A 20,220-nucleotide genomic window follows, 5' to 3' on the forward strand; every position below is an offset into this window, starting at 1 on the left:
GTAATAAGTACCTCTTAATAGGAAATTTTAAGAAAAATTAAATCAAATCTCTTTAAAAGGAACGCATATGTATCTATACATTTTACAGCACGATAGATGTCAAATGTATAACGGTTAATTTGTATCGTTATTTACAAAGGTTGTAGTAATATAGGAGCACATAAATTTTCAACAATTGTTGGTTTAAAATGAACGGAAAATAAAGGGTAATGATACTGAGTATGAAAGTTTTATAGAATATACAATTGTCATTTATTTCTTATAACATCATTACTCATTAGGTATATTATATAAAATGTTTCATCGATTTAGTGAAACCGTTCTTTCCGTGAAATGGATGATACCTATTTACTTTATGCAATTCATCCGAGTACCGTATCTTGAATATGACGATTTTTTTTATAGAATAAATATGATAATTTGTGTTCACTTCGTGATATAAGTGTTCGAAGTATATACATACGCTATGAAATAACAAAAATGTATTCATAATGACATAACGTGGAAATCTTCTTACGAAACTGGTAGATAATTTTCAGTAAAATGAACTTCTTTGTATCACATAAAAAAATGCACTGCAATCTTATAGTTATATGACATACTATTGAGGGGCTTACAAATGTTAAATAATAATTTGTAGATTTGTTATATTGTATTAAGCTGTTGAAAGCAAATGTAATTCAAACATTATTGATGATGTGTATGAAAGACAATAGTAAATATACATCATTACAAAAGTATCTATGATCTTAAATAAAATAAAATACCCAGTTTTAAAAATATGTTTTTTCATGATCTACATTACAGTCTGTAGTTTCAGTATCTGAAACGTTTTATCAACCTTAAAACGAAAACCGTTAATCGATGTTTGTGTAATAAGTACTCATTGGTTTTTATATTTGTTTTAGGGAAAAAGTGTACAATATTTAGAAACATTATCACAAGTTCAGAATAGGCCGCAATAGGTATGTATCTGTATAATATTATTATATTATTATGTGATGCCAAAAATCAATAATCAAAAATGTTTAGATACAATCTTAAAGAACTTTACGTTATTGGTCTTCTGTTTTGGTTAATATTAAAATATAAGTAATGACAGTAACATTTGTGTTGACTGACAATATTATTGTAAAATAAATAAATTAAAGAATTAAAATAAACGGTCAGAGGAAATAAACTTGAATAGAAACTCTGCTACATGTACAACATAAATATTATAATAATGCACCTATCCATCAAAATCACTGTTTAATTATTTAATTTTGGCACGAAAAGAAGCATTGAATTTTAAAAGTAAATCCTGGTTAACATCTACATCAGCTGTCGTGTCGTGTGGATTTTATCGTATTACTGATTGGCCGTGGCAATCATGGTATTATTCACTAACCATGATCTACCGGGAAATTTTCCGAGTTTGGCCGAGCTTAACTTTTGGACACGACACGACCGATGACGTTGATGTGAACCCGGCTTAACCCCCTACATCTACGGGCGTATTGCTTATACGGAAATATAATATGGATATCCAGAAATCTGAACACTGTACAAAGGTCAGGGCGAATCAAAGACTAGAGTGCCTACGCTAAAAGTACAACTTTTAGAGAACCGCATAATTTATAAATAGCCCTTTTCTTGCCTTTAGTGTGTTGTTAATATATAATATAAAACAATAATTTAGAACCTAAAAAGTTAGAAAACGTTTCGCGTGTGTAAAACGTATTCAAGAACATATTTTCATACTTCTAACATACTTTTTTTATTGTTTTGAAAAACGTGCATTATTTTATCAACACTTTTATAAGATTAGTAAACTAAATTTAATATAATCACAGTGTATCTATTTAGATAAAACAGAATTTAGTATAGTTTTAAAAAATGTTTTTTGTAGCAGTACAATATTATACTTAATTAATATATTTCCATTTCGCAGTTATTAATTATTATTCTATTTAAGTACCTAGGTACTATTAACGCAATTGTCAACTAATAATGTTACTGTGCGTATATTGATGGAGCTATTGATATTTCAACAAACTTCATTTCTTTCAATTATTTATTAACAATGCAAGTCAGTTGAACACATTTACATATAAGAAATGGTGAAAAATTGTTCTATTACTTTAAACTAGTATAATTGTAAACATTTTTTAAATATATCTTATTTGAATTTTTCCGACATCTTGAATCAATGTCAAAAAATAAATAATACTTACGATAACACTTTTAACTAAGAATATATTTTTATCTTATGTATTCCTTTCAATATTTGATATTAATATTAATATTTAAAATATTATCGGAAAGTTGTTTTCACGTACTATGAAATACAATTTATGATCTACATTATATTCATTAAAATGTTGGATTAGGATTGTTTGCTATTAAAATATTTAGTCTGTACAAAATATACAAGCACAATGCTTTTACTATTTTAAAAATTATTAAATAGTTTGTGTTACAACATGAGTAGGCATGAATACAAACATTTTATAGTTCAGCAAGTTTTGATTTGGCGCGTGTCTCCATCATAATGTTTGAACGATTTACAACTCATCAAATGCTTTAAATATTACATGCTTTCAAATTTTATTGATCAGTTATTTGTGTTCATTATGATAGTTTTCAAAAATTAATCGAATTCTAATATACTATTTTATATTCATTGTAATAACAATAAAACATATTATCTACATCATAATATCTAAGCCACTGTTGCGAGTCTGTATAGTTATATTTGTGTCTACCTTTGGCATTAATAATTAGCAATCAACTATGTTTCCTGAAAACCATAGCTTAATATTTACTTAGAAATCGGATGAAATAATATAAATTCTATAACAGTTAAATACCTATTGTCATATTATAATATATACCTATGTGTCTTACGGTTGTACTGGTGTAAATAAAAGAAAAAATTTCTTTTCTTCTTTTCAATGTGTTACTGTTTTTTTTTTTAAATTTTAAGAATTAAAAATTGAAATAGATTTACTTTCATGACCAATCTCATATACGATATACCCATATTATTATATTATAAAATAGTATAACTTTTATCTAATTTTCTGTATTTTATACATTTTGAGTTACCGTAAAATTAAAAGTACCCCATTCAATCGATTGGATGTGGGTGACATGGTTTTTCTCTAAGTAGTTGATTGAATTAAAGGTACCTATATTGATGTATTTCTATGTTATACTTGCCTACTATATTAATGATTATCTAAGTAATATTATTATAAACTATATTGCAAGGTTTTTGATCTCTACTGGCCAACATAACAAGATTATTACCAAACTTTAAACTAGTTAATCATTGAAAATATAAATTAATATATAAATGTATAATATTTTTAGAATTTTAGATTTTGCAGTTGGTATAATATACTTTAAATAAATGTATAATAATGTTAGTAGATGAGTACCTACTGTATAATATTAACTCATATTTTCTTCAAATAACAATAATTAAGATTACATACCACACGTTTCGTATATTTTGAATTATTACTTTTAAGTCAGTGACAATCTATATTTCACGTAGAAGCAGTGATTATAAGTAGTATTGAACGTTACCTGACAACTTTACATATATATTTATAATATATTGCCTCTTCCAAAAAATACATATTTTTATGCGTATCGACAGGGACCATTCCTAGAAATAGAAACCTCCTAAATGACTAAGCACACCTAATTGTTGGTATGTATTAGTGCACAGATCTCCTGTGCTAATTAAAACTTGGTCATTTCATGTGACTGACTTCTATCAATGAACTTCTTCTCCGTTCAAGCAAAGTAGTAGATCCCAGTCCTAATTTATAATCCTGCTTTATACCAAATTGTAATATAAAGAATTGTTTACAAGCAATAATTTTAAATACAAATTCAAATTATCAAAAGTGGTATGTTTAATGACTTTTTCTGAACCAAAAAAGATAATTTCATAAAGAAAAGATAGAATTGAAATGTTATTTTCTGTTATTATTTTTTAACAATATAGGCACATATTTATTGTTTTTCTTTATGTATTCACTTACTCCTTAGATACTATTTAACATCAATACATAATATTCACTATAAGCACTTGACATATTTATATACATATATCACCATTCATATAAATGTCTATAAAGTTTTTGAGTTCAGCGCTAGAGTAACTTTATTGTTTAAATATGGGGTCAAAATTATTTGTTTGTACCAAACTTCGTTTTAAAGATTCGTCTAAGACTAATTGAACATCATTAAATTTAATCCTCGGTAAGATGTTTTTTAAAGTCATATTAATCATACTGACAAATTTAATTGGATCAAGCAGAATATAATGGGAAATTTGACTTCCTTTGGCGCTTATCTCAAACATGTTTGATACATCAATATGAAAACCCAATGGAAATGTGTATAATTTAACATTTACAAACATGCATTAAACACTAGCAAATATTTTTAGTTTTAAAAGTATATTTTTCTATGAATTTAATAATTTTAAAACTAAACCTAAATATTTCATCATGAACTTTAAACTTAGAAATAAAACATAGCTAAAAGGTAGTATAATTAATTATTATTCCTGTCACGTTAAATAGCTTTTAAAATTAAGAAAAATACAATGAAATACAAAATGAAAAGGCAATTTGTAAAATATACACAATTGTGAAACAAACTACATTATTGAGTTGGCGTGCAAATGCATTTAATGGTGACAACAAGTACAGCTAGTGGACTTTAAAGACATTCCTTTTTGTATAATCGGTACTTAAAACATAAATATATACGAGGTCAGTAAGAAAAAAGGTAGTGAAAAAATAAAAAATGTTTCTCAAATATTACTTATTAAATGTGTTGAACAAATCAATATTAGCCAGACAAAATATTTATGACCAAATAAAAATAGTGAGGTGTCATTTATCCTATATTTTTTCAGCTTCCTATTCGTGTACTTGAATTCAAATATTTCTCTTTGGAAATAATATTAGTATGATTACTATTAATGTGAATTATTTCAGAATTTTTGGAGTAGTAGTTAAAGAAAAAATTAAAAAACCAAGTTTAGTGGCTTGTGTTTTTCCTTCCCCTGGCCACCCAAAAGTAAAAAAATATTTTTGGGTTCACTTGAGTGCAAGCATTTAAACATCAATACTTGTATTTTAATAGTTCGTAACCGTACTTAAATAAAAAAAAAATCACAACACCGACATCATAGTATCATACGTCATGTTTAAAAAATATCGATTTACAGTTAGTATTTTTAGAATAAACTGAATAAAACAATTTAAAATATTCAAATGGAACTATAAGGAGCAATATTATAATTGTATGTTATAAAACAATATTTTGATTGGTTAAATCTTCATAAATTATATTAAAAGCTATTCATGCTTAAACTAATTTATTAATAACAGTGTCCTCTATAATGATCGTACATAATAACAACAATACAATAGGCATTTTGTATTTATGGTGTGAGGAGTGAAGGCTTTAGCTTCCCCACCGAGGATAAATTATAATATTTCTATATCTTTACTTTGTATTTATTATACAATTTATACACCATTGATTCTTGAAGTTATATACAAGTACAATTTAAAATCTAATAAGTTTTTACTACAAAATAATTTTCAAATTAGGTATTGTGTCAACATTCTAACTTATTATTAATAGGTAATAAAAGCATCTTTTTGGTTAGGTATTTAGATATTTCAGCATATTCTCCATCGTGTATGTTTGATGATACAACTCACCACATGTTCTACGAACACGCAGATCCATTATAATATTCATGTTAGGACCTTTCATAAATCATTGTGTCTCATATTCATTTGTACGAAATGTGTAATGTTTCATTTCTACATAATATACCTGGTACAAGTTTGTCACTATTATCTCATGTTTTTTTTTTTTTTTTTGAATTCTTATTGATTCTATTTTGACTGAATAATTCAACACACTAACCAATGTAATATATTAACTTTATATAGCCAGTAAACTCATAAGATATCATTGGACTATGATTGTTTTAGTTGTCTAATAATGAAACTTGATATTTTAAGTACCAGAAAGCATTTTATCGAGGCATTGTTGCATCTTAGACTTGTTGTCTTATGAATAAGGGTAAGTTAGAATCGTGAGAAAAAACACATGGTACGTTTGTAAAATTCTCGTGTGGTTTCCAATTAGAAATCTATTAATGTATCAAGCGATGAAGAGGATGCCATGATGAGATTTATTATTATCATTGTCACTTACACGACTAGACAGGTTCAATCCGATCAATCATTTATTACGGAGAAATGATCTCAGTGCTAAGATACCTGTGCATCATACACCTGAGTCAGAGTGTGCAGAATAATTTATTATCATATTGCGAAAATGTCTTAATAAAAGTAGTTATATGTACAGATCCGTCATTTTCGAGTGTACCATAATTCCAAGTAGGTACAAACAAACATTTATATAAGTTAATAACATTTGTATACAAAACAATAGCTTGTCTATAGACATGTTTATATAAGAAAAATATAAAAGTAAATTATTTATTAAACGATTCTTAATAAGATATTAGTTTCAACTAATAGATATTTCGTGTTTTAAAATACCAAAGATTATTTTACATCCTTTTTTCGCTATTCCATCTCAGGCAAGACTATTGTGATGGGAATATATTATTATTGAGAAAAAATATGTCATTTAATATCGTGAGTTTTGATGAATTACATAGACAATGCTATTGAGTATTGATACTTTCTATATTCAATGGTAATACTTAGCAAGGATTTTATTTTTAAAATTACATTCGCAAAACTTGCCTAAAAATTGAATTATCTTAAAAACGAAGATTAGGACCATCCAACCATGTAGTATTATATCTTGAAATTTTTTATAACTTATATAATAAATAGGTAATATATAATAAGTAAATTTAAAAACTAGTTTTAACGATTTCCAAATTTATGAAAAAAATGAGTTGTGTCACAATTAAATGGGTTTTCCATTAATTTTTTTATGTGATTTAATAAAAAAAACTAACATGTATGTTTTGTTCGGTACCATTGATGCCTTTTTTATGTTGATACAAATACATGTATATCTATTATATGTATATTATGTATTTAGTATTTTATAGGGAGCAAATAAATTGTTCATATGATATTATAAAAAAAATATGTTTAAGGAAAAAACTAGAATTTAATTGAAAAATGTAAAACTCATGGTGTATATTTCATCTGGTACACTTTATCAAGTACATTTTAATTATATAAGTTATATGAAATATACATAATATTAACCGTTTTAATTTTTTTTTTTTAATAAGGTATAAAAGTAACGGAAAAAATATTTTTATTAAATGGTTACTTATAAAAATATTACCTTTAATAAATACTGTATTTTTAATATTGAACCTGCAGACCATTTTGACAGACGAAGCTGAGCTTTATGCATTGCATCACTACATAATCATAATCTAACAAATTCTTGCTCCCTTAATCAAACTTCCAATATTTATGTTTGAATAGCCAAATTCATTATTTAATGCAAATTTTATTATTATTATGAAAACTTCATTACTTTTATTGGTTATAAAAAAATAAACATTTTGATAATATTCAATATTTGTTCAATTAATTAAAATATTTAAAAAAAAATCTAATGAAAGGTGGAAAAGTAAATACCCATTAATCAGTTAATTAGTTATTGTTTGATAAATATTGAAAAATATTATTTGTAAAATAAGATGAAATAAATGAATCAAATTCGAATTTTTGGAAGACGGTCATTTTTCTTGAGAATGTATCTGGATAGTGATTGGATGACTGATGACTAATAACGTAATGTAATAAATAGATTTCATTTTGAAAACAACATTAGTTTAAACAAAAAGTAAAAAAAATTTCAATTCTAATAAATAATAAATTTTATCAATTTTATATTAATTCTTAATTATATTTGTATTTTTTTAAATGTATATTTGGTTTTGAGATCAATAACATTTTGTTAAAAACAGGTATGGCTGAAAGTATATTCTTCTTACAATTTTTTTTCAAGGATCAATAATTGACTTAGTTAATTTAACTAATAATATACTGATAAGTTTCCAACAAACTTTCTACGAGCAACTTATTATTAGGTACCATCTCCAGTTTTTTTTAATATTATAAAATATAATAATTATTTCATGAAATAAAAAACCACATGTTGCGTGCTTACCCATGCCAAATGTTTGAGAAATAGTGGTTAGAGATTTTGGTACACATTCTTCTGAGTGTTAAGGAAAATTAGTAAGTTGAGGAGGGACATTAAAATAAATTAACTTAAAAAAAACACAAGTTTAATACGATCGGGTCATGCAGAGAATAATAGCAATTGAAATTTGTTTATCACCCACCCCAATCACCATTACTTGTATAATGCAGTCTTGTTAACAATACAAATCTAAAACGACTTTATTATTATGTCAAGAACCGTGGTTGATGACTTCAATGATAACTGTATGGTACTCTTACCTTTAAAATATAAAAATAATAATTTATCTCACTGGTAATTAATTTTATGGTCTAGGAATATATTTATTTTTTTCGCCATACGGTACAGACATTAATAGAACGTCTTATTTTAATGTTCCTTTTAGTGAATGTCAGATAAAATAGTACATAACTATACACCATAATTCATCATACTCAATTCATTGGATTTCATAATAAAAAATAAAAAACAACTAGAAAACAGTTTTTATATCTAAGTCAAGTGTTTGGATAATACCTATTGCATAACACGATAACTTGAATAATCCACACAAAACGTGTTAGTTAATTTCTTAATATTTTCCTTGTTCATGTAGGGAATTTCAAAATGCCACAAAATTCCTACATGAAACTATTAAGTACAAAACTACATGATACGTTAAATAATTTAATTCCTGCAAATGAGATGTGTAAATTCTTACACCGATATAAAAATGAGATGTGTAAGTTCCAACACGGCCTACAAAGTGGTATGTGTAAGTTCCTACATGGCAACCTTGGTACTTATGTTAATTCCTACAAGAAGTAAACCACATAAATGATACAAAATATTTTTTTACATTTATTGAATTTTGAAATGTATTGATATTTTTATTTTTTTAAGACAATAAAATCAGTTTGGTATTATAATATATTTTTTCTACAGTTATTTAACTATAGAACGGAGAATTTTTATGATATAATGTATATATATTTTTTAAGACATTATCATCAGTTTGATTTAATGTAATACCTATATATATATAATATAAAATAACTAATATAAGATTAGTGTAGGAATAACTATAAGTAATTTTATACCAAGTAGGAACTTCCACATATAATCTTTCTGCCATGTTAGGAATTAACATACTACGCATTTTTTTTTCCCGGTAGATCTCATGCAGGAACAAACATTCACCCATCCATATAAGTGCTCATACACAAGTGAGGTCTGGTGAATAAGCCCCCAAAACCTTAGGTATACTTTTAAATTATTATAATACATTATGTAAAGTTTAATTTATTTCAAATGCTATACCTAGTCGAAGTTATTAAAATATTTTACATAAGCAAGGTTCTAAAATGTTGTCAAAAACATACGCCAACAAATAACGAAAACAATAACAGACTTTGAATTTCAATCATACTCATTTTTATTTATTATGTATATTCTTATGATAATGAGAAAATATTCAGTAAATACAGTTTGATAAAAAATCACGGTATATATTATTGAAAATTTTAAACATATCTATGTTATTTCTCAAAATGTACTTATAACATACGTTTTTGTTAGTGGCCATAGAGATATTAATATATATTATATGCATTGAGTAAGCCACAATATAATGACTGTGTTAAATTCGAATCCGATGATAAATCATGGCATATTCATTTTTTGTGTATTATTCTAAGCATAGATGGTCTATCAGCCTATAGTATTAAATATATTTTTTGATATCCTTATGTAGTAATTTATATTATTAAGAAGCTGGATTGAATTAATTGTTGCCAAAATGCTTGGCTTACGTATTTGCTAGATTGTTTGGTTTCAGTATGAACCACTTGAGCGTTTGAGAGAAACCTTTTAGAATTGTCAAGCTTTATATTGATATTTAAAGAAACTAGACTAAAAGATATTGATTATGATTAGTTGTTTTTGTACTCATGAATATCTAATTTTGTCTAAACATAAACTTAAAAACCTAAATAGTATTTTACAAAGATCAAAAATACTTTATAACATAGAGAACTCGATAAATAAACTGTGTATTGTCTTTTATTTAATGTTACTTTAATTTCTTTAATAGATTGTCTATTATAGTATTATATTACATTTACTAAAATATTACTTTATTACAATAACCTATTGATTGTATCATAAGTCATAACTAATGCTTATTATTATTAATTAATAACAAACCATTTAATTTGTCTGGGTAGGTAGTTATTTACATGAATCCATGTGCCAGGTACAAATATACCTTTATAATATTATACTGAAATATTATTTTTTTTATAATCCAATATAATATTATATGTATAAGTCATAAGGGTGAATACAGTACTACAACTAATACCTATCTATATTGTATATAGTAATAGTAATATGTGTGTAAAATGTTTACTTCTGACGATGTGTTAACATTTTACATAACTTATTCAATATTTTAACATTCATATGAATAAATTCACAATATTATTTTCTTAATATCAATCTAGGTGGAGTGATGTAATGGGAGACTTCATATAGTATAATATTAGTAAACGGGAACTAGAGTCAAATAAAGATTAAGATACATTTTTATATTATAAAAAAACGAAGTAATGATAAAATATCAAGGTCGTATCCGTGACTTTTGAGCCTCAAAAATGTATAAAATAATAAAATCTTTACAATCGTAACTTTTTTGAGGGTCCTAAAGGAGATAGTCAGGGTCCAGAATATAAATACGGACGATAGCCCGGGGTGCGATTTAACCTTGGCACTCTGAGTCAGTTTGTCGCTGATTCGTGTAATAATTTATGATATTATAGAGGAATATGTTGTACTCTAAAGAAAATTATATCCAACCAGTGTTAAATGCACTTTCCTGCATATCACATAATAATAATATAAATAATGATCAATTGTTGAATATTTTGATATTAATCACAACGAATTGTTTTTCTTTGTGCACTGTTAATCTTAACTATCAATTATTTAATAATAAATATGAGTTCTAAAAACAAGATTTTAGAAAAATAAAACAAAATAAATATTTATCAATATACCTGTTCAATAGCTAACTTATTCTTCACAATTCTATACAAATATAATATGTGTTTCGGTTATATGAAAACATAATTATCTATCTATGCATGTTTTAAAGTTTATGGTTGGTTATGAATCATAACTTATGACCAATGATATTTTCCTTACTTAGTCAAATTAACTATTTCAAATTTGTACTTAAAGCTACAATGATGATAATTTGTGATTTATGAATTCGTAAACTTTGTTTTGTACTTCTATAAAATATAGATAGGATGAAAACATTAAGCCTTTTGAAACTTTTCAAGTAATTGAAAATTAATATTGATAATTTTAATATCCATCATCGTATAATATATTAATTATATTTGGTATATTGAACTATTAGTTTTAAAAGCAAAAAAATATGAACTATAACATTTTAATTGCATATAATTTGTGTGATATAATATAATGTGTATAATATTATATTAATGAACTTGTAAAAAGGAAAAAATATTTGTTCGATTAAAGTATCTACAAACTACATAGATTTTTGTTTTTAGACAATTTTACTATTTATAATATATTTGATTTTTTTTGTTTTGAAAAGTTATGTATTTAAATAGGTAGACTTATAGAAAATGTTAATACAATACTCACCCAAATTGTATAAAAACTGTAAGTTAATATATATGTGTAAAAATGTCAAAATTAAATAATACATTTGTATAATGGTATAATACACAAATTCAAGATTGACCTAATAATTACATATGTTTAATAGAAATAATACATTTGTATAATATCCTTGTATTTATATTATGTGTTATTAGTAATACTAACCACCTGTAATTTTATTATTAATATTTTAGTTTATTATATCGTTTGAAAGTACTAAAAACTAAATAAGATAAATTAAAAGTATCTAACACAGAGGTTCCCAAACTGTATGTCACGTTATATTTTTAAGTAATACATTTTTTAGAAATGTGTTTCTATTACTTCCCATTTATGTCTACATATATATTTATCATAAATCGTACTATGCATTGGTGACAATTACGAATTTACCTAACCATGTCAACCGACGCAATCAGATTAGTAGTTATTCAAAAGATGACAATTGGTTGCTATAATAAATTCCTTAATAATAATTTTAAAATAAAATATATGTACTGTTCAAAATTCAAAATTATTATTTTTATTTTTTACCTTTTATAATAAAAAAAAAGGTCTTTGGTATTATTTTGGGCCTCCAAAATTTAAACAATTTCCAAAATAACAAGTTTGGGAACCTCTGAATTTTAACACGTTTAATAATAATTTAAATACTATACTGTTATAGTTTATATATATATTTAAATGGAGCAAAAAATGTATAACAATTCATCAATTGAGAACGGCTGGGCCGATTTGACTCAAATTTTTTTTTTAATTGTTCGTAATTACCAGGAGGAGGTTTTTACGAAAAGAATGTTGGGAAAACGTTTTTTTTAAATAATGTTTTGATTTATTTTTTGAGTTTCGAAATATTTTTTCAAATTGAAAAAAATACAGAAAGCTTTAGCTTATAAAATTGTACATATGACATAATTAATCGTTGAAATGGGGCTCCCAGCCAACACAAAAAAAATGGATCAATATGAAGAAATATGTCGTGTATTCAATATTAGATATTAATATTATGTTTCACTACCAATATAAAGTAAAGTTTAAATTTTGTAAAGTGACAATTTTCCTATCGTTTTTATTCCGTTCGATTTTATTTATAGCCGTAAATACTCTCTCTTTACATATAACTCAATAGTCGATAGTAGAGATAACATTTTGGTTCTTTCAATATGTAATATTATTACTACTTCATTTTCAATTTTTATTGGCGTTACCAGAAAAGCTGCGTGAGTACAATTTTATTTTATTTTACTAATCTAGCAAGACACAACCCTGGATGGTTTAAATTCACAATTGGACCCGATAGGTTCGATCCGGGGAGTTGCTCAAACAGAGATTTTAAGATTTACGAAGAAAATATTTGTTTACATACGGTTGCTTTTGGTTATAGGAGAAATATAAATATATTTAGTATAAATGGTTATTTTTTTGTTGTTTATTGGTTGCCTGCGGTGGTTCATCGGGCAGATCAGGTATAAGCATGCATACAATTGAATTTTCAAGGTATCTGAGTGGCGCTTATAGTCCGCAATCAAAATAAATATAAAACGAATTATTTCAATAGTACACAGCAGGTAGGCATAATATACTGCTCGCATTATCACCATCGAGTCTCATGTAGAGTTGGCATGTTTAACGGGCAACAAAGTGCACGGAATCAGCTAGTTTTAATACAATTTTGTCAGCCATAACTTTTTTAAATATAATCAGTTTATAATCTTCGATGAAGTATATAATTTAGTAATACCTACATAATATTATTATAAGTGCACTATATTTCATATGATTCTAATTTACATGAGCGTATGTATATTGTGTATCATTAATCATTTTATACCTGATAAATAACAACTGGGGTATTATAATACTTAGGTACATATTATAAATTTAATTTGTTTGAGAGAAATAGAACGTTGCTTATTAATTTTATCGCAATATAATGGAATTACTTAATATGATCAAGTAAATTGTAAAAGTCCGACCCATTTAGTTGGGTTAAATGGGCAAAATAGTATAAAATAATAAAAATATGTATGACGATTGAGTTCAAATTACCGTAGCTATCTATTCCTAGTTCTTATCATACTAGTAGTATTTTCTATGTAGTATATTGAGAATGAATAAATAATACTACGATGTATAGTATGACATATAATATATAAGTATGATGTATATTATTATGCATGTTATGTAGAAATGTGAGCTCGGTAAATGTACCGGGTATATTTTAAGGGTAAAAGTAAAATTATGTAAATTTTACAAGGGTGTTTTTAAGGTTGCTAAAATTGAGTAGCTCCTCATTTTAAATGTTTTTACAAGTGTAATAAATAATAACTATAATTAAGGTACCTACTAATGTACTAATTTTTGGTATTCTTTAACACTACACATAGAGACATCCTATATTTAGTCTTATTAGTTATTACACATTGAAAAAATGTAAACACTGTATTAACACAAGTGATCAATAATACTGTTACATGTTTACATGGTTTGAATTTTAGGAAATATTTAATTATTGTATAATTATTTTACCTACCTATATTTATAATATTTTATATTGTTTTTACATACCGCTAATGTTGTATTTATAAATTATAAACAATAATTAACATTTGCATTGATAATGTTAGGAATATGTTACGTAAGATAAATAACACAAAACATGATTTTAAAAATGTACCAATTAACAAATTTTACCAGCCAATTTAGCTAAAGATTTCACGGATAAATTCCACATATCTATAGGTACATGCCCAAATTTTGAGATTAAATGTAAATTAATGTGTTCAAAATATTTTTAGCTAGTGTGGTGGACTAAAAAGGATTATTACATTGGATTTTTTTCACTAAATTAACAATAATGGTCCTTGAAACGGGTGTTGAAAAGTAGGATGATATTACAATTTATTACGGTTGACCAATCGAAAAATATCAAATATTATGGAATTACCATAGAAACCGAGCTAAAATCCTGCTGGGGACGAATTATTCTGTTATCGAATAAAATATACATTGGTTCATTTTAATTTTTAATTTGTCTAAAACTGAACAAGTTATACAATCAAATATAATCATATTAGGTACGTGATTGTAATATTCTGTAATTCACGAACTGGAATAACTCACAGTGTTTATCGTTGGTCGTTTATACCCATTTGTTTTACTAGTAAACTAACATTTACAGTACACAACACCTGCGAGTTTAAAATCCAACCGTACATACATCAGGGTCATGAATACAAAAACCCTCAACCAAAATTGCCCGTGACAACCCCTCATACCACCAGTTTCTTACACTAAACTACTAAAATATAGTATATACCTTTATGTATATATCACGTGTGTTAATGACCTAATCTGGGATTAAGTAATCCGACACAGCCATCTCCCCCACTCGTCGTCCCACAGTTCGCAGTTGTGGAAGCAATCTGCGCCGACACCAATAAAAGGGGATAAGGGCTGCCTACTGTACGTGCAGCTGACGGGTTCCCGGCGTACTTCTAGGAGATGACATGGCACTCGAAATGTATTATTGTAAAATCATAATATTATTAGGCGCCATTATTACAATGATTATTAATTTTGTACCTATAATTCCGATAGTATATTGAATAATTATATATAGAGTACGGATTATGAAGGCATTTGCCTTTTTTTTCTATTGCTCTAAAACGAAGCTATGTCAGCTACAAATTCGATTTATACTGCTATACTACTATGCACGACATTTTATTTTGCTTTTTTTTTGCTTTTTTTGCGTTTTTTGAATATTTATGCTTTTTTGGGCATTTTTGGTACATTTTTCAAAATGTGTTCTAAATAAACGTATTTGAAATGTTAATTTTTATTTTATTGTAAAATAATGTGTTTTCCAATATCGTATATTGTATATGGCTGGCTCAATCGATTTTATCTCGTTATGTTATGTCTCGGTATGTTTATCGATGTAATTTAGATACGTNTAAAAACGCTAAAAAATTAGTCGAAAACCCAGAAATTGAAGAAAATTTAATCTACATAAAAAGTAATTTTGGATTTTTGGCTACTGAAATTACACGTTTAGAAACATCTGGGATGCTATTATCAGAATCCGTGTGTTGTATAGAAAAGGTTAAACAACAAATTAAACAAGCTTTGGGAAAAACGGGAGAAACGGTTACAAAAAAACTTGATGATGTACTAAACAAAAATTCGGGATTTAAAATTCTTACCATAATATCAAATATTCTAAAAGGCGAAAAAGTATCAAGAGAGGAACTTCCTGAAGACTTAACATGTGATGATTTAATACATTACAAATTTGCTCCTATTACATCTGTTGACGTCGAACGTAGTTTTTCAAAATACAAGCATATATTGTCCGATCGTCGTAGAAAATTTTTATTTGAAAACTTGAAAAAAGCTTTGATTGTCCAATGCAACTCCCATGATATAGGTAAAAAAAATCATTTCATAACTATTATTTAATTTATTTTTTATAAATTATCTTAAATAGAATAAATTCAATTTACAGATTAATAATTGTGGAAGAATGAAAACTCGGAGAAGCAGGGTTGTTAATAAGTTTATTATAATACCTTTTTTTTTAAAATAATTTTAATACTTTTTTTGTGATAAATTTTTTTTAAAAACCTATTTTTAATGCTTTTTTTAAAGCTTTTTTGGAAGATTTAGACAGCTTTATTGCTTTTTTTTTAGTGCTTTATTTTAGTTTTTTATTGCTTTAAAATCCGTACTCTAATTATATAGTTTGATACATCGGATCCTCAAGCAGGTGTTACATGGCTGTAATAAAATGTAATATATAGACCAAAAAAATTCATAAAAAACCATTAAGTGACCAATACAGGATAAGTATGGTAGAACTTATTTATACCAGTATAAAATCGCTATGGTAATGCTATATATTTTATAATGTACAAGACGTCGTCGACTTTGTATAAACAATAATTATTTTCCGGATGTTTTTCGTCTCTTTAGCTTTCCGTTACACGTTAGTGAAGTTCCGTTTTATCAATGGTTATCCTATATGGCGTACAAACCGACCAGGTTTTGTTGTTACTTGGAAATGTCGTGTATTCTTTATTAGACAGATTTTGCTGCAATAATAAAGTTTGCGGGAAATGCATTAAAAAAAAACCGATGTTACGATAAATTTAAAGTTTTATCCCGTTTATTACATTAAGTAAAGCCTAACATTTTTACCACTATACATATTTGGTAATGATGTGACTTGGTGTATTATTGAAAAGTGATTATTATCAAATGAATACATTTTTATTGTATTACCTTAACAGCCGTAAAAGTTAGATGGACATCTTTAATATAATTATGCGAGCACTTCAGCTAGAGTAAATTAATCAAACAATTTATGAAGAGAAAGAGTAATCACGATAGGTTGTTGGATATATTTTATTTTAAAATTAATTATGACATTTGACATTTTTATTTTAAATTGTATATAATGATATTTTATTGTATAAAACGTAATGACCCCTTTGAATATTTTCTAAACATTTCACTCAATTTATTTTATTATTATTCGATATTTTTTTTCAATTGAAAATAAATATAGATAATATGTTCAAATATTTATCAACAATTTATTGACATATTGTTGTAACTCTAATTCGTATACTTACAAATATGCTATTTTCTAACCGATACTTTTTTATTTATCAACAATGTAGGTACCTATATAAACCGTTTCACGAGTAAGTGGTAAACGTAATATTATATTATATGTTCTTGTACATACATATACTATATATACATTCGAACGGGAATAGAGATAAAGTGTTATTATTATTATTCTTTCTAACGACACATTGTTTAAGAATTGAACGATTAAATCGCGGTACTTAGTGTGACAAAACATAAGCTTAACTGTTGAAACTGTGCACGTATAAAAAAATATTAGTTCGCTTTTTATGTGTTTTATTTTACTTCGGATTCGTGTGAGGGTTAGGTGTATAATGTACATGACAATAACCGTTTTGTGAATGGGTTGTTCTTGGCAACGACCCAACCAACGACCATCGGTTATAAGATGTTCACTATGGCACGCAAAACCGGGATGTTTGATAATAATATACTATTCCTCACGCGAGTTGCATGTCACATAGTAGAATATTTGCTTGGAACATATATTTTAGTATCTTATTGACTATTTTTCAAGAATTTCTCGTGTGATTACTTAGTTTTGTATGATATTATATATATAATGGGTAGGTAGGTAGGTAGGTACAATCACCAATATCATATTCAAAATACTTAGTATTATATCATAAACCATAAAAGGTTATTAAACTCGTTTTTCTGAGTAAAAGGTCACCCAATGACAATGTATTAGATCAGAAATGATTTTTATACTTTGTGAATTTTTACTTGTTACTTATAACATAATCCTACTACATCCATCACATCATAGTTATCATAAGATGTAAGAGTTCGTCATCTAAGTTCCCATATTAATTAAGTAATTATGGTTTTTTTCCTGTGCAAAAAAAAAATATTTCGTGTGCGTAAGGTATACATTTTTATTATTGACTATACTTATAATATTGACTAAACGAAGGTTAGAACATCATTTTAACCACTTTTATTGATTCTTTCTATCGTATTTATAGAGAAATTATAGTCGCAACGAAAAACGATATTATATACGGATAAAGGACAAATAGTAGCAGAATAAATAAAATAAAAAAAGTTTAGCGTAAAACAATATGAAATTGTTAATACAATGAACTATGTAGAGGAAAATAATACAGTATGGGTGTAAGTTATAATGTCGGGACGGAGAGACACTTATATATACACTTATCCTAATGCTTACATCACAAATATATAGCTAAATATTAATATAATGATTACGTTACAAATGTGACGGTGAGGTTAGAAAAACCCTTAGAAGTTGGGCTCAGGTCAGTAACACACACGTGTATTTGTTATATTGGGACGAAATTTGACGTCCACAAATTATTGAAACCAATGGTTGTCATGCCAGCGGTGACATGGCGTCGTGAACGTAATGGTGAAAACTAGCTTGACAACCATGTTAACTGGTGCTGGTCAGTACCTAACATACTTCCTAGGTTTAAAGATAAAGGCTTCCAAGCCATGATTTCTTTACGTTGTCTTGTGGGTAGACTAAAGACTTACACACATATAAACAACATTAAAATAACTTTAAAAAATCAAATAATTTAATATAACTTAAAGGACTATAATGATTCGTAAAAAGGAATGAATTGAATAGTATTAAGATGTAGGGATACACTCGTACCTAACCTGTGACATAAGAAATGGATTGGAACAACAACTGATATTGTTACACAAAAACAAGTAGTTTTTCAAGCTAAATAACACTCCATCATGATTACTTACGGTGGAAACAAGAGAGGAATTGTGAGTTTTCTTCTCAACTTCCATTCTATTGGTATACAGTTTAGAGCATTTATGACCACAACAAACAAAATGTGTGGTAAATGTAAACCAGTTCATACGGGCTAGCAATGCATGTTTAAATACCCGTCTCCATTGCTACAACAAAATCGGGGTGACTAAACTAGCCGTTCCATCACATCTTCTCTAACAAAGCACACATAGCCCATATATGATGACCTTTTAGAAAATGACCTAGAGTGAGTGTGCAGAAATAATGGTGGTTTGATGATAGATAAATCGTATGTCTGGAGTTGAGAATTCTGTCTATTTGTGGGACCAAGGTGTGGAGGAATTTGAAGATGAGGATTTTGATTCCTATTAAGTGCTTGATTACATTCTTATTTGTTTTATAACGCAATGGGTTCTAAATTACAGCGGTGGTAGGATCATTTTTAAGTTCCTGGTACTCATATGAGTTATGACTAACAAATCTCTAAATTGATATTTTATGAATAGATAATTTCATTATCTCTCAAGAATTTTGTTTGAATTCCTCAGCGAGGTATAAATCTATATAGTTCAACTAGAAACCTTTCCGTATTTAGGTGTGAAACGATTTCACGCCACACAGTTTTGGTGGACATTTAAATAAACAGAGCGAAATACGCTTTAGAAGTATGTATCTGCGTTTCTTCTACGGCTTTCCTTAAATGGAACACAGAGAAGTGGTATTGTGTAGTTCTTGGCATACTTTTTAGAAATATTTATGTTGAGTACTTTCAAGTAAGGCAAGAAGAAAAGTATCGAACACTCTTTTTGTAAGTGTGCTGATTTCAGTTGATTGTTTCTTGTGGAACAAAACAAAAATAAAAATAAAAGTCTATAGATATTTAAAAATTCAAATAAAATTTGTTTCATAAA

The 20,220-nt window shown here is 26.7% G+C and overlaps 1 protein-coding gene across 1 annotated transcript in view; it reads left to right on the forward strand.

Moving 5' to 3' along the window:
* LOC111026746 overlaps positions 1-20,220 on the forward strand; it is a 286,767-nt gene that overhangs the window by 128,219 nt on the left and 138,328 nt on the right. Inside the window, exon 3 of the mRNA XM_022304878.1 lies at positions 909-965. The gene's annotated coding sequence lies outside the window, so the exon portion shown is untranslated. The remainder of the gene's footprint in view (positions 1-908; positions 966-20,220) is intronic.

Source organism: Myzus persicae, unplaced genomic scaffold (genome assembly GCF_001856785.1).
Source record: "Myzus persicae strain clone G006 unplaced genomic scaffold, MPER_G0061.0, whole genome shotgun sequence".
Taxonomy (NCBI): domain Eukaryota; kingdom Metazoa; phylum Arthropoda; class Insecta; order Hemiptera; family Aphididae; genus Myzus; species Myzus persicae.